At 40.6% G+C, this 15,957-nt stretch overlaps 6 non-coding genes across 6 annotated transcripts; all 6 read left to right on the top strand.

Moving 5' to 3' along the window:
• The first annotated feature begins 3,692 nt into the window (after positions 1-3,692).
• On the top strand, positions 3,693-3,766 carry TRNAI-GAU (transfer RNA isoleucine (anticodon GAU)). The gene has a single exon. It is a non-coding gene; the product is annotated as a tRNA-Ile (tRNA).
• A 1,533-nt stretch (positions 3,767-5,299) lies between these two features.
• TRNAI-AAU (transfer RNA isoleucine (anticodon AAU)) lies at positions 5,300-5,373 on the top strand. The gene has a single exon. It is a non-coding gene; the product is annotated as a tRNA-Ile (tRNA).
• A 3,451-nt stretch (positions 5,374-8,824) lies between these two features.
• On the top strand, positions 8,825-8,898 carry TRNAI-AAU (transfer RNA isoleucine (anticodon AAU)). The gene has a single exon. It is a non-coding gene; the product is annotated as a tRNA-Ile (tRNA).
• Positions 8,899-9,469: 571 nt separating this feature from the next.
• Positions 9,470-9,543, top strand: TRNAI-AAU (transfer RNA isoleucine (anticodon AAU)). Its single transcript has one exon. It is a non-coding gene; the product is annotated as a tRNA-Ile (tRNA).
• Positions 9,544-12,694: 3,151 nt separating this feature from the next.
• TRNAI-AAU (transfer RNA isoleucine (anticodon AAU)) lies at positions 12,695-12,768 on the top strand. The gene has a single exon. It is a non-coding gene; the product is annotated as a tRNA-Ile (tRNA).
• Positions 12,769-14,787: 2,019 nt separating this feature from the next.
• Positions 14,788-14,861, top strand: TRNAI-AAU (transfer RNA isoleucine (anticodon AAU)). Its single transcript has one exon. It is a non-coding gene; the product is annotated as a tRNA-Ile (tRNA).
• Positions 14,862-15,957: the final 1,096 nt, after the last annotated feature.

The raw sequence follows: 15,957 nt of genomic DNA, 5'->3' as shown, positions 1-15,957 counted from the left end.
GTGCGCCAGACTCTTAACAGCCAGGACTTCAGTAGCCTGACCAACAAGATGACTGAACATGCTGTCCTCCTCCTCCTCCTCCTCCTCCTCCTTCTCATCTACCCTGTCCTCTGGCCAGCCACGCTGAACCGAGGATATGACTGGTGTGCATGTCATATCCTCAATTTGGCCGGAGAGTTGCTCCATGTCTTCATCCTCCTCCTCGTCATAGTCCTCCACTGCACGTTGTGATGAGACGAGGCTGGGCTGTGTGTTATCACCCACACCCACTACTGTTTCTTGCTGCAACTCATCGCGCTCCGCCTGCAATGCATCATGTTTGTTTTTCAGCAGAGACCATTTTAGAAGGCAGAGTAGCGGTATGGTGACGCTAATAATGGCGTCATCACCACTCACCATCTTGGTGGAGTCCTCAAAGTTTTGGAGGATGGTACATAGGTCTGACATCCATCTCCACTCCTCAGGTGTTATGTGTGGAATTTGAACCATTTCCCGACGGCTTAGGTGATGCAGGTACTCAACAACTGCCCTCTTCTGCTCACATATCCTGACCAACATGTGCAGAGTTGAATTCCAACGCGTGGGGACATCACACACCAGTCTGTGAGCCGGAAGATGCAAACTGCGCTGAAAGCCGGCAAGGCCGGCTGAAGCAGTAGGTGACTTTCGAAAATGTGCAGACAGGCGGCGAACTTTTACCAGCAGATCAGACAGCTCTGGGTATGACTTTAGAAACCGCTGAACCACGAGGTTGAGCACATGGGCCACGCATGGAACATGTGTCAGCTGGCCTCGCCTCAAAGCCGCCACCAGGTTCCGGCCTTTGTCACACACGACCTTTCCTGGCTTTAGGTTCAGAGGTGTGAGCCAGTGATCTGCCTGCTGTTTCAGAGCTGTCCACAGCTCTTCCGCATTGTGGGGTTTGTCGCCTATGCAGATTAGCTTCAGCACAGCCTGTTGCCGCTTCGCCGAGGCAGTGCTGCAGTGCTTCCAGCTTGGGACTGGTGTGGAGGGTACAGTGGATGAGGATGCGCAGGAGGAGGAGGAGGCTGAAGAGCATGACATTCCGGAGCTGTAGAGTGTGGGTGAAACACTGACTGAGGTAGGGCCTGCAAACCTTGGTGTGGGAAGGACGTGTTCCGTCCCTCGCTCAGACTGGGTCCCAGCTTCCACAATATTAACCCAGTGTGCCGTCAACAAGATGTAGCGGCCTTGCCCACAAGCACTTGTCCACATGTCTGTGGTTAGGTGGACCTTGGGTGAAACAGCATTGTTCAGGGCACGTGTGATGTTTTGTGACACGTGGTTATGCAACGCGGGGACGGCACACCGGGAGAAATAGTGGCGGCTGGGGACCGAGTAACGTGGGACAGCTGCCGCCATCAGGTCACGGAATGCTTCTGTCTCCACCAGCCTAAAAGGCAACATTTCCAGCGCAAGCAGTCGCGAAATGTTAGCATTTAGAACTGTGGCATGTGGGGTGTTGGCAGTGTATTTGCGCCTGCGTTCAAGGGTTTGCTGAATGGATAACTGAACGCTGCGCTGGGACAAGGACGTGCTTGATGATGGTGTTCTTTCTGCGTAGGCAACTGCAGGTGCAGGAGTGTAGGAGGCTTGTTCGCAGGCAGCATGGACAGGGGATTGGCTCGCATGCACAACCAGCGAAGACGTAGCAGTGACATCAGCAAGCACTGCTCCTCGACTCTGTTGTACTTCCCACAAAGTCGGGTGCTTGGCTGACATGTGCCTGATCATGCTGGTGGTGGTCAGGCTGCTAGTTTTGGTACCCCTGCTGATGCTGGCATGGCAGGTGTTGCAAATGGCCTTTTTAGAATCATCTGGATCCAACTTAAAAAACTGCCAGACTCGGGAAGACCTAACATTTGTAAAGGCACCTTGTGTCGTCGTGTTGTTCCGGGGAACGGTTGCCTGACTTCTGCCTGGGGCCACCACCCTGCTTCTTACTGCCTGTTGTGATGCTACGCCTCCCTCCTCCTGTGCACTGCTGTCCTCGCTCTGCATATCCTCCTGCCAGGTTGGGTCAGTTACTGGATCATCCACCACGTCGTCTTCCTCTTCCGCACCCTGCTCCTCCTCCTTACTTCCTGACAATTGTGTCTCATCATCGTCCACCACTTGTTGAGACACGTTGCCAACTTCGTGAGAACGTGGCTGCTCAAATATTTGGCCATCTGTACAGACGATCTCCTCATGACCCACTTCAATATGAGCTGGCGAGAGGCCAGAATGTGTGAATGGAAACGTGAACAGCTCTTCCGAGTGTCCAAGTGTGGGATCATTAATGTCCGAGGAGGACGTGTACTCAGCCTGGTGGTAGGAAGGAGGATCAGGTTCAGAAATGTGCGGTGCAGTATCACGGCTACTGACACTTGACCGTGTGGAAGACAGAGTGTTTGTGGTGGTGCCAATCTGACTGGAAGCATTATCTGCTATCCAACTAACAACCTGTTGACACTGGTCTTGGTTCAAGAGCGGTGTACTGCTGCGGTCCCCAAGAATTTGGGACAGGACGTGCGAGCGACTAGATGTGGCCCTTTGTTGTGGCGAAATTAGAGCTTGCCCACGACCTCGGCCTCTGCCTGCACCACCATCACGTCCACTTCCTTGTTCCTTGCCAATGCCCTTGCGCATTTTGCAATGCTGTGCTGACGTGTATTCACTACCTGTGCGTTATATCAAAGTTGGTGGAAATTGCACACAAGTGCACCTGTACGCTGCCACCGACAGGCACACACGTGCGGTTTTAAAAACCAAGCACGGACGCAATAAGAACCTAACAGGTTTTTTTGGGGAGCGACAATTACAGACAAGTCAGACACTATCTGGACTGTTTTAGACTGTGTACACCAGCCCCAGATATGATGAAGGCTGGTATACGGTCACCACTAGGAATGGCTATATATACCCTGCCTGCCTGCCTGTATACTGGTACAATAGTCCTGACAAGGACTCTTCTGGTCACTAGCCTGTATTCAGACCTGGCTATACCCTGCCTGTATATAGCAACAATAGTCCTGAGAAGGACTCTGCTACTGTACTCCGACCTGGCTATACCCTGCCTGCCTGTATACAACTAGAATAGTCCTGAGAAGGACTTTTGGTCACACTGTTTGCAGCCCTGCAACTGAAAAAGCTATAAAGGGCCGCAAAGCTTTCCCTGAATCAGCGACACTCTCCCTGCACTCACTGTCTGGATAGCTGTGAGCAGAGCACAGCGCGCCGGCCGGTATAAAGGCTCGGTCACGCTGTGCAGGCCGGCCAATCACTGCAATTCCACAACTAACAGGGCTGTGGCATTGCAGTGGTCTGCCAGCCAATCCCTGCATGAGGGCTGGCTCTCAAAAGAGCGCCAACATGCAGGGATGAAGACCACGAGTACAGCACGAGTATCGCGAGATTACTCGGTCCCCGCCGAGCAGCCCAAGTACAGCGATACTCGTGCGAGTACCGAGTAGTTACAAGCATGCTCGCTCATCACTACTCATAATATGAAAAAAGCTTGTCAATTCTCATTTAAGATTGGTTCCTATGCTTTTGATGGGCTCTCTAAGAATTAGTCAACTTTCAACGTATTTTACCTTTCACTGTGGACAGATCAAGCTTTGAGAGGTCAGTAGCTGGCTCAAAATTAGAGCAAGTTCATTAAAAGAGAGTAGATATGGGGCAAAAGTGGCCGGTTAGCTCAATCAGTTAGAACGTGGTGCTGATAACGCCAAGGTTGCGGGTTCGACCCCCGTGCTGGCCATTCCTTTGGCTTTCTGTTCACATCCAGTGACTTTTGGAAAAAGTTCCGTAGGTTTTATCCATCCAATGTGTAAAATTAATTTACAAACTTAAAATAACTTGGTTAGAGTAAGAGAGTGGCCATGTTACATCGTCGTTAACCTTAAAGTATGACAGAGTAACGAATTGAAGCAAAATTTAAATATAATCTATTGTATGGCCAGAGATTTCAGTTTCTAAGCATTTTCTAAGAAGTTTTGGGCAACTGGAATTCGATATAACTGTAAATATTGACAGCTAAGTCTATCACTAATTGTAATACAGGCAAAACTAATCCAAGCGACTTGAAGCAAAATAGAAATATAATCTATTGTATGGCCAGAGATTTCAGTTTCTAAGCGTTTTTTAAGAAGCTTTGGGCAACTGGAATTCGATATAACTGTAAATATTGACAGCTAAGTCTATCACTAATTGTAATGCAGGCAAAAACTAATACAAGCAATGGCGTAATTTACTGGCTCATCACGTGACAAGTTAGAGTGGTTGGTGGCAACATATTGCTCATAATATAAAAAAAGCTTGTCAATTCTCATTTAAGATTGGTTCCTATGCTTTTAATGGGCTCTCTAAGAATTAGTCAACTTTCAACGTATTTTTCCTTTCACTGTGGACAGATCAAGCTTTGAGAGGTCAGTAGCTGGCTCAAAATTAGAGCAAGTTCAATAAAATTGAGTAGATATGAGGCAAAAGTGTCCGGTTAGTTCAATTGGTTAGAGCGTGGTGCTAATAACGCCAAGGTTGCGGGTTCGACCCCCGTGCTGGCCATTCCTTTGGCTTTCTGTTCACATCCAGTGACTTTTGGAAAAAGATCCGTAGGTTTTATCCATCCAATGTGTAAAATTAATTTACAAACTTGAAATAACTTGGTTAGAGTAAGAGAGTGGCCATGTTACATCGTCGTTAACCTTAAAGTATGACAGAGTAAGGAATTGAAGCAAAATAGAAATATAATCTATTGTATGGCCAGAGATTTCAGTTTCTAAGCGTTTTTTAAGAAGTTTTGGGCAACTGGAATTCGATATAACTGTAAATATTGACAGCTAAGTTTATCACTAATAGTAATGCAGGCAAAACTAATCCAAGCGACTTGAAGCAAAATAGAAATATAATCTATTGTATGGCCAGAGATTTCAGTTTCTAAGCGTTTTTTAAGAAGTTTTGGGCAACTGGAATTCGATATAACTGTAAATATTGACAGCTAAGTCTATCACTAATTGTAATGCAGGCAAAAACTAATCCAAGCAATGGCGTAAATTTACTGGCTCATCACGTGACAAGTTAGAGTGGTTGGTGGCAACATATTGCTCATAATATAAAATAAGCTTGTCAATTCTCATTTAAGATTGGTTCCTATGCTTTTGATGGGCTCTCAAAGAATTAGTCAACTTTCAACGTATTTTACCTTTCACTGTGGACAGATCAAGCTTTGAGAGGTCAATAGCTGGCTCAAAATTAGAGCAAGTTCATTAAAAGGGAGTAGATATGGGGCAAAAGTGGCCGGTTAGCTCAATCGGTTAGAGCGTGGTGCTAATAACGCCAAGGTTGCGGGTTCGACCCCCGTGCTGGCCATTCCTTTGGCTTTCTGTTCACATCCAGTGACTTTTGGAAAAAGATCCGTAGGTTTTATCCATCCAATGTGTAAAATTAATTTACAAACTTGAAATAACTTGGTTAGAGTAAGACAGTGGCCATGTTACATCGTCGTTAACCTTAAAGTATGACAGAGTAACGAATTGAAGCAAAATAGAAATATAATCAATTGTATGGCCAGAGATTTCAGTTTCTAAGCGTTTTTTAAGAAGTTTTGGGCAACTGGAATTCGATATAACTGTAAATATTGACAGCTAAGTATATCACTAATTGTAATGCAGGCAAAAACTAATCCAAGCAATGGCTTAATTTACTGGCTCATCACGTGACAAGTTAGAGTGGTTGGTGGCAACATATTGCTCATAATATAAAAAAAGCTTGTCAATTCTCATTTAAGATTGGTTCCTATGCTTTTGATGGGCTCTCTAAGAATTAGTCAACTTTCAACGTATTTTACCTTTCACTGTGGACAGATCAAGCTTTGAGAGGTAAGTAGCTGGCTCAAAATTAGAGCAAGTTCATTAGAAGAGAGTAGATATGGGGCAAAAGTGGCCGGTAGCTTAATCGGTTAGAGCGTGGTGCTAATAACGCCAAGGTTGTGGGTTTGACCCCTGTGCTGGCCATTCCTTTGGCTTTCTGTTCACATCCAGTGACTTTTGGAAAAAGATCCGTAGGTTTTATCCATCCAATGTGTAAAATTAATTTACAAACTTAACATAAATTGGTTACAGTAAGAGAGTGGCCATGTTACATCGTCGTAAACCTTAAAGTATGACAGAGTAACGAATTGAAGCAAAATAGAAATATAATCTATTGTATGGCCAGAGATTTCAGTTTCTAAGCGTTTTTTAAGAAGTTTTGGGCAACTGGAATTCGATATAACTGTAAATATTGACAGCTAAGTCTATCACTAATTGTAATACAGGCAAAACTAATCCAAGCGACTTGAAGCAAAATAGAAATATAATCTATTGTATGGCCAGAGATTTCAGTTTCTAAGCGTTTTTTAAGAAGTTTTGGGCAACTGGAATTCGATATAACTGTAAATATTAACAGCTAAGTCTATCACTAATTGTAATGCAGGCAAAACTAATCCAAGGGACTTGAAGCTAAATAGAAATATAATCTATTTTATGGCCAGAGATTTCAGTTTCTAAGCGTTTTTTAAGAAGTTTTGGGCAACTGGAATTCGATATAACTGTAAATATTGACAGCTAAGTCTATCACTATTTGTAATGCAGGCAAAACTAATCCAAGCAACTTGAAGCAAAACAGAAATATAATATATTGTATGGCCAGAGATTTCAGTTTCTAAGCGTTTTTTAAGAAGTTTTGGGCAACTAGAATTCGATATAACTGTAAATATTGACAGCTAAGTCTATCACTAATTGTAATGCAGGCAAAAACTAATCCAAGCAATGGCGTAATTTACTGGCTCATCACGTGACAAGTTAGAGTGGTTGGTGGCAACATATTGCTCATAATATAAAAAAAGCTTGTCAATTCTCATTTAAGATTAGTTCCTATGCTTTTGATGGGCTCTCTAAGAATTAGTCAACTTTCAACGTATTTTACCTTTCACTGTGGACAGATCAAGCTTTGAGAGGTCAGTAGCTGGCTCAAAATTAGAGCAAGTTCATTAAAAGAGAGTAGATATGGAGCAAATGTAGCCGGTTAGCTCAATCGGTTAGAGCGTGGTGCTAATAACGCCAAGGTTGCGGGTTCGACCCCGTGCTGGACATTCCATTGGCTTTCTGTTCACATCCAGTGACTTTTGGAAAAAGATCCGTAGGTATTATCCATCCAATGTGCAAAATTAATTTACAAACTTGAAATAACTTGGTTAGAGTAAGAGAGTGGCCATGTTACATCGTCGTTAACCTTAAAGTATGACAGAGTAACGAATTGAAGCAAAATTTAAATATAATCTATTGTATGGCCAGAGATTTCAGTTTCTAAGCGTTTTCTAAGAAGTTTTGGGCAACTGGAATTCGATATAACTGTAAATATTGACAGCTAAGTCTATCACTAATTGTAATACAGGCAAAACTAATCCAAGCGACTTGAAGCAAAATAGAAATATAATCTATTGTATGGCCAGAGATTTCAGTTTCTAAGCGTTTTTTAAGAAGTTTTGGGCAACTGGAATTCGATATAACTGTAAATATTAACAGCTAAGTCTATCACTAATTGTAATGCAGGCAAAACTAATCCAAGGGACTTGAAGCTAAATAGAAATATAATCTATTTTATGGCCAGAGATTTCAGTTTCTAAGCGTTTTTTAAGAAGTTTTGGGCAACTGGAATTCGATATAACTGTAAATATTGACAGCTAAGTCTATCACTATTTGTAATGCAGGCAAAACTAATCCAAGCAACTTGAAGCAAAACAGAAATATAATATATTGTATGGCCAGAGATTTCAGTTTCTAAGCGTTTTTTAAGAAGTTTTGGGCAACTAGAATTCGATATAACTGTAAATATTGACAGCTAAGTCTATCACTAATTGTAATGCAGGCAAAAACTTATCCAAGCAATGGCGTAATTTACTGGCTCATCACGTGACAAGTTAGAGTGGTTGGTGGCAACATATTGCTCATAATATAAAAAAAGCTTGTCAATTCTCATTTAAGATTGGTTCCTATGCTTTTGATGGGCTCTCTAAGAATTAGTCAACTTTCAACGTATTTTACCTTTCACTGTGGACAGATCAAGCTTTGAGAGGTCAGTAGCTGGCTCAAAATTAGAGCAAGTTCATTAAAAGAGAGTAGATATGGAGCAAAAGTAGCCGGTTAGCTCAATCGGTTAGAGCGTGGTGCTAATAACGCCAAGGTTGCGGGTTCGACCCCGTGCTGGACATTCCTTTGGCTTTCTGTTCACATCCAGTGACTTTTGGAAAAAGATCCGTAGGTTTTATCCATCCAATGTGTAAAATTAATTTACAAACTTGAAATATCTTGGTTAGAGTAAGAGAGTGGCCATGTTACATCGTCGTTAACCTTAAAGTATGACAGAGTAACGAATTAAAGCAAAATAGAAATATAATCTATTGTATGGCCAGAGATTTCAGTTTCTAAGCGTTTTTTAAGAAGTTTTGGGCAACTGGAATTCGATATAACTGTAAATATTGACAGCTAAGTCTATCACTAATTGTAATGTAGGCAAAAACTAATCCAAGCAATGGCGTAATTTACTGGCTCATCACGTGACAAGTTAGAGTGGTTGGTGGCAACATATTGCTGATAATATAAAAAAAGCTTGTCAATTCTCATTTAAGATTGGTTCCTATGCTTTTGATGGGCTCTCTAAGAATTAGTCAACTTTCAACGTATTTTACCTTTCACTGTGGACAGGTCAAGCTTTGAGAGGTCAGTAGCTGGCTCAAAATTAGAGCAAGTTCATTAAAAGAGAGTAGATATGGGTGAAAAGTGGCCGGTTAGCTCAATCGGTTAGAGTGTGGTGCTAATAACGCCAAGGTTGCGGGTTCGACCCCCGTGCTGGCCATTCCTTTGGCTTTCTGTTCACATCCAGTGACTTTTGGAAAAAGATCCGTAGGTTTTATCCATCCAATGTGTAAAATTAATTTACAAACTTGAAATAACTTGGTTAGAGTAAGAGAGTGGCCATGTTACATCGTCGTTAACCTTAAAGTATGACAGAGTAACGAATTGAAGCAAAATAGAAATATAATCAATTGTATGGCCAGAGATTTCAGTTTCTAAGCGCTTTTTAAGAAGTTTTGGGCAACTGGAATTCGATATAACTGTAAATATTGACAGCTAAGTCTATCACTAATTGTAATGCAGGCAGAAACTAATCCAAGCAATGGCTTAATTTACTGGCTCATCACGTGACAAGTTAGAGTGGTTGGTGGCAACATATTGCTCATAATATAAAAAAAGCTTGTAAATTCTCATTTAAGATTGGCTCCTATGCTTTTGATGGGCTCTCTAAGAATTAGTCAACTTTCAACGTATTTTACCTTTCACTGTGGACAGATCAAGCTTTGAGAGGTAAGTAGCTGGCTCAAAATTAGAGCAAGTTCATTAAAAGAGAGTAGATATGGGGCAAAAGTGGCTGGTTAGCTCAATCGGTTAGAGCGTGGTGCTAATAACGCCAAGGTTGCGGGTTCGACCCCCGTGCTGGCCATTCCTTTGGCTTTCTGTTCACATCCAGTGACTTTTGGAAAAAGATCCGTAGGTTTTATCCATCCAATGTGTAAAATTAATTTACAAACTTGAAATAACTTGGTTAGAGTAAGAGAGTGGCCATGTTACATCGTCGTTAACCTTAAAGTATGACAGAGTAACGAATTGAAGCAAAATTTAAATATAATCTATTGTATGGCCAGAGATTTCAGTTTCTAAGCGTTTTCTAAGAAGTTTTGGGCAACTGGAATTCGATATAACTGTAAATATTGACAGCTAAGTCTATCACTAATTGTAATGCAGGCAAAAACTAATCCAAGCAATGGCGTAATTTACTGGCTCATCACGTGACAAGTTAGAGTGGTTGGTGGCAACATATTGCTCATAATATAAAAAAAGCTTGTCAATTCTCATTTAAGATTGGTTCCTATGCTTTTGATGGGTTCTCTAAGAATTAGTCAACTTTCAACGTATTTTACCTTTCACTGTGGACAGGTCAAGTTTTGAGAGGTCAATTGCTGGCTCAAAATTAGAGCAAGTTCATTAGGAGAGAGTAGATATGGGGCAAAAGTGGCCGGTTAGCTTAATCAGTTAGAGCGTGGTGCTAATAACGCCAACGTTGCGGGTTTGACCCCCGTGCTGGCCATTCCTTTGGCTTTCTGTTCACATCCAGTGACTTTTGGAAAAAGATCCGTAGGTTTTATCCATCCAATGTGTAAAATTAATTTACAAACTTGAAATAACTTGGTTAGAGTAAGAGAGTGGCCATGTTACATCGTCGTTAACCTTAAAGTATGACAGAGTAACGAATTGAAGCAAAATAGAAATATCATCTATTGTATGGCCAGTGATTTCAGTTTCTAAGCGTTTTTTAAGAAGTTTTGGGCAACTGGAATTCGATACAACTGTAAATATTGACAGCTAAGTCTATCACTAATTGTAATGCAGGCAAAAACTAATCCAAGCAATGGCGTAATTTACTAGCTCATCACGTGACAAGTTAGAGTGGTTGTTGGCAACATATTGCTGATAATATAAAAAAAGCTTGTCAATTCTCATTTAAGATTGGTTCCTATGCTTTTGATGGGCTCTCTAAGAATTAGTCAACTTTCAACGTATTTTACCTTTCACTGTGGACAGGTCAAGCTTTGAGAGGTCAGTAGCTGGCTCAAAATTAGAGCAAGTTCATTAAAAGAGAGTAGATATGGAAGAAAAGTGGCCAGTTAGCTCAATCGGTAAGAGCGTGGTGCTAATAACGCCAAGGTTGCGGGTTCGACCCCCGTGCTGACCATTCCCTTGGCTTTCTGTTCACATCCAGTGACTTTTGGAAAAAGATCCGTAGGATTTATCCATCCAATGTGTAAAATTAATTTACAAACTTGAAATAACTTGGTTAGAGTAAGAGAGTGGCCATGTTACATCGTCGTTAACCTTAAAGTATGACAGAGTAACGAATTGAAGCAAAATAGAAATATAATCAATTGTATGGCCAGAGATTTCAGTTTCTAAGCGTTTTCTAAGAAGTTTTGGGCAACTGGAATTCGATATAACTGTAAATATTGACAGCTAAGTCTATCACTAATTGTAATGCAGGCAAAAACTAATCCAAGCAATGGCTTAATTTACTGGCTCATCACGTGACAAGTTAGAGTGGTTGGTGGCAACATATTGCTCATAATATAAAAAAAGCTTGTCAATTCTCATTTAAGATTGGTTCCTATGCTTTTGATGGGCTCTCTAAGAATTCGTCAACTTTCAACATATTTTACCTTTCACTGTGGACAGATCAAGCTTTGAGAGGTAAGTAGCTGGCTCAAAATTAGAGCAAGTTCATTAAAAGAGAGTAGTTATGGGGCAAAAGTGGCTGGTTAGCTCAATCGGTTAGAGCGTGGTGCTAATAACGCCAAAGTTGCGGGTTCGACCCCCGTGCTGGCCATTCCTTTGGCTTTCTGTTCACATCCAGTGACTTTTCGAAAAAGATCCGTAGGTTTTATCCATCCAATGTGTAAAATTAATTTACAAACTTGAAATAACTTGGTTAGAGTAAGAGAGTGGCCATGTTACATCGTCGTTAACCTTAAAGTATGACAGAGTAACGAATTGAAGCAAAATTTAAATATAATCTATTGTATGGCCAGAGATTTCAGTTTCTAAGCGTTTTCTAAGAAGTTTTGGGCAACTGGAATTCGATATAACTGTAAATATTGACAGCTAAGTCTATCACTAATTGTAATGCAGGCAAAAACTAATCCAAGCAATGGCGTAATTTACTGGCTCATCACGTGACAAGTTAGAGTGGTTGGTGGCAACATATTGCTCATAATATAAAAAAAGCTTGTCAATTCTCATTTAAGATTGGTTCCTATGCTTTTGATGGGCTCTCAAAGACTTAGTCAACTTTCAACGTATTTTACCTTTCACTGTGGACAGATCAAGCTTTGAGAGGTCAATAGCTGGCTCAAAATTAGAGCAAGTTCATTAAAAGAGAGTAGATATGGGGCAAAAGTGGCCGGTTAGCTCAGTCGGTTAGAGCGTGGTGCTAATAACACCAAGGTTGCGGGTTCTACCCCAGTGCTGGCCATTCCTTTGGCTTTCTGTTCACATCCAGTGACTTTTGGAAAAAGATCCGTAGGTTTTATCCATCCAATGTGTAAAATTAATTTACAAACTTGAAATAACTTGGTTAGAGTAAGAGAGTGGCCATGTTACATCGTCGTTAACCTTAAAGTATGACAGAGTAACGAATTGAAGCAAAATTTAAATATAATCTATTGTATGGCCAGAGATTTCAGTTTCTAAGCGTTTTCTAAGAAGTTTTGGGCAACTGGAATTCGATATAACTGTAAATATTGACAGCTAAGTCTATCACTAATTGTAATGCAGGCAAAAACTAATCCAAGCAATGGCGTAATTTACTGGCTCATCACGAGACAAGTTAGAGTGATTGGTGGCAACATATTGCTCATAATATAAAAAAAGCTTGTCAATTCTCATTTAAGATTGGTTCCTATGCTTTTGATGGGCTCTCTAAGATTTAGTCAACTTTCAACGTATTTTACCTTTCACTGTGGACAGGTCAAGCTTTGAGAGGTCAGTAGCTGGCTCAAAATTAGAGCAAGTTCATTAAAAGAGAGTAGATATAGGGCAAAAGTGGCCGGTTAGCTCAATCGGTTAGAGCGTGGTGCTAATAACGCCAAGGTTGCGGGTTCGACCCCCGTGCTGGCCACTCCTTTGGCTTTCTGTTCACATCCAGTGACTTTTGGAAAAAGATCCGTAGGTTTTATCCATCCAATGTGTAAAATTAATTTACAAACTTGAAATAACTTGGTTAGAGTAAGAGAGTGGCCATGTTACATCGTTGTTAACCTTAAAGTATGACAGAGTAACGAATTGAAGCAAATTTTAAATATAATCTATTGTATGGCCAGAGATATCAGTTTCTAAGTGTTTTCTAAGAAGTTTTGGACAACTGGAATTCGATATAACTGTAAATATTGACAGCTAATTCTATCACTAATTGTAATACAGGCAAAACTAATCCAAGCGACTTGAAGCAAAATAGAAATATAATCTATTGTATGGCCAGAGATTTCAGTTTCTAAGCGTTTTTTAAGAAGTTTTGGGCAACTGGAATTCGATATAACTGTAAATATTGACAGCTAAGTCTATCACTAATTGTAATGTAGGCAAAAACTAATCCAAGCAATGGCGTAATTTACTGGCTCATCACGTGACAAGTTAGAGTGGTTGGTGGCAACATATTGCTGATAATATAAAAAAAGCTTGTCAATTCTCATTTAAGATTGGTTCCTATGCTTTTGATGGGCTCTCTAAGAATTAGTCAACTTTCAACGTATTTTACCTTTCACTGTGGACAGGTCAAGCTTTGAGAGGTCAGTAGCTGGCTCAAAATTAGAGCAAGTTCATTAAAAGAGAGTAGATATGGAAGAAAAGTGGCCAGTTAGCTCAATCGGTAGGAGCGTGGTGCTAATAACGCCAAGGTTGCGGGTTCGACCCCCGTGCTGACCATTCCCTTGGCTTTCTGTTCACATCCAGTGACTTTTGGAAAAAGATCCGTAGGTTTTATCCATCCAATGTGTAAAATTAATTTACAAACTTGAAATAACTTGGTTAGAGTAAGAGAGTGGCCATGTTACATCGTCGTTAACCTTAAAGTATGACAGGGTAACGAATTGAAGCAAAATAGAAATATAATCAATTGTATGGCCAGAGATTTCAGTTTCTAAGCGTTTTCTAAGAAGTTTTGGGCAACTGGAATTCGATATAACTGTAAATATTGACAGCTAAGTCTATCACTAATTGTAATGCAGGCAAAAACTAATCCAAGCAATGGCGTAATTTACTGGCTCATCACGTGACAAGTTAGAGTGGTTGGTGGCAACATATTGCTCATAATATAAAAAAAGCTTGTCAATTCTCATTTAAGATTGGTTCCTATGCTTTTGATGGGCTCTCAAAGACTTAGTCAACTTTCAACGTATTTTACCTTTCACTGTGGACAGATCAAGCTTTGAGAGGTCAATAGCTGGCTCAAAATTAGAGCAAGTTCATTAAAAGAGAGTAGATATGGGGCAAAAGTGGCCGGTTAGCTCAGTCGGTTAGAGCGTGGTGCTAATAACACCAAGGTTGCGGGTTCTACCCCAGTGCTGGCCATTCCTTTGGCTTTCTGTTCACATCCAGTGACTTTTGGAAAAAAATCCGTAGGTTTTATCCATCCAATGTGTAAATATAATTTACAAACTTGAAATAACTTGGTTAGAGTAAGAGAGTGGCCATGTTACATCGTCGTTAACCTTAAAGTATGACAGAGTAACGAATTGAAGCAAAATTTAAATATAATCTATTGTATGGCCAGAGATTTCAGTTTCTAAGCGTTTTCTAAGAAGTTTTGGGCAACTGGAATTCGATATAACTGTAAATATTGACAGCTAAGTCTATCACTAATTGTAATGCAGGCAAAAACTAATCCAAGCAATGGCGTAATTTACTGGCTCATCACGTGACAAGTTAGAGTGGTTGGTGGCAACATATTGCTCATAATATAAAAAAAGCTTGTCAATTTTCATTTAAGATTGGTTCCTATGCTTTTGATGGGCTCTCTAAGATTTAGTCAACTTTCAACGTATTTTACCTTTCACTGTGGACAGGTCAAGCTTTGAGAGGTCAGTAGCTGGCTCAAAATTAGAGCAAGTTCATTAAAAGAGAGTAGATATAGGGCAAAAGTGGCCGGTTAGCTCAATCGGTTAGAGCGTGGTGCTAATAACGCCAAGGTTGCGGGTTCGACCCCCGTGCTGGCCACTCCTTTGGCTTTCTGTTCACATCCAGTGACTTTTGGAAAAAGATCCGTAGGTTTTATCCATCCAATGTGTAAAATTAATTTACAAACTTGAAATAACTTGGTTAGAGTAAGAGAGTGGCCACGTTACATCGTCGTTAACCTTAAAGTATGACAGAGTAACGAATTGAAGCAAATTTTAAATATAATCTATTGTATGGCCAGAGATATCAGTTTCTAAGTGTTTTCTAAGAAGTTTTGGGCAACTGGAATTCGATATAACTGTAAATATTGACAGCTAATTCTATCACTAATTGTAATACAGGCAAAACTAATCCAAGCGACTTGAAGCAAAATAGAAATATAATCTATTGTATGGCCAGAGATTTCAGTTTCTAAGCGTTTTTTAAGAAGTTTTGGGCAACTGGAATTCGATATAACTGTAAATATTGACAGCTAAGTCTATCACTAATTGTAATGTAGGCAAAAACTAATCCAAGCAATGGCGTAATTTACAGGCTCATCACGTGACAAGTTAGAGTGGTTGGTGGCAACATATTGCTGATAATATAAAAAAAGCTTGTCAATTCTCATTTAAGATTGGTTCCTATGCTTTTGATGGGCTCTCTAAGAATTAGTCAACTTTTAACGTATTTTACCTTTCACTGTGGACAGGTCAAGCTTTGAGAGGTCAGTAGCTGGCTCAAAATTAGAGCAAGTTCATTAAAAGAGAGTAGATATGGAAGAAAAGTGGCCAGTTAGCTCAATCGGTAGGAGCGTGGTGCTAATAACGCCAAGGTTGCGGGTTCGACCCCCGTGCTGACCATTCCCTTGGCTTTCTGTTCACATCCAGTGACTTTTGGAAAAAGATCCGTAGGTTTTATCCATCCAATGTGTAAAATTAATTTACAAACTTGAAATAACTTGGTTAGAGTAAGAGAGTGGCCATGTTACATCGTCGTTAACCTTAAAGTATGACAGAGTAACGAATTGAAGCAAAATAGAAATATAATCAATTGTATGGCCAGAGATTTCAGTTTCTAAGCGTTTTCTAAGAAGTTTTGGGCAACTGGAATTCGATATAACTGTAAATATTGACAGCTAAGTCTATCACTAATT

The sequence above is a fragment of the Anomaloglossus baeobatrachus genome, chromosome 4, assembly GCF_048569485.1.
Source record: "Anomaloglossus baeobatrachus isolate aAnoBae1 chromosome 4, aAnoBae1.hap1, whole genome shotgun sequence".
NCBI lineage: Eukaryota > Metazoa > Chordata > Amphibia > Anura > Aromobatidae > Anomaloglossus > Anomaloglossus baeobatrachus.
Note: the sequence above shows the minus strand (reverse complement) of the source record. Positions and strands in the feature narration are given on the sequence as shown.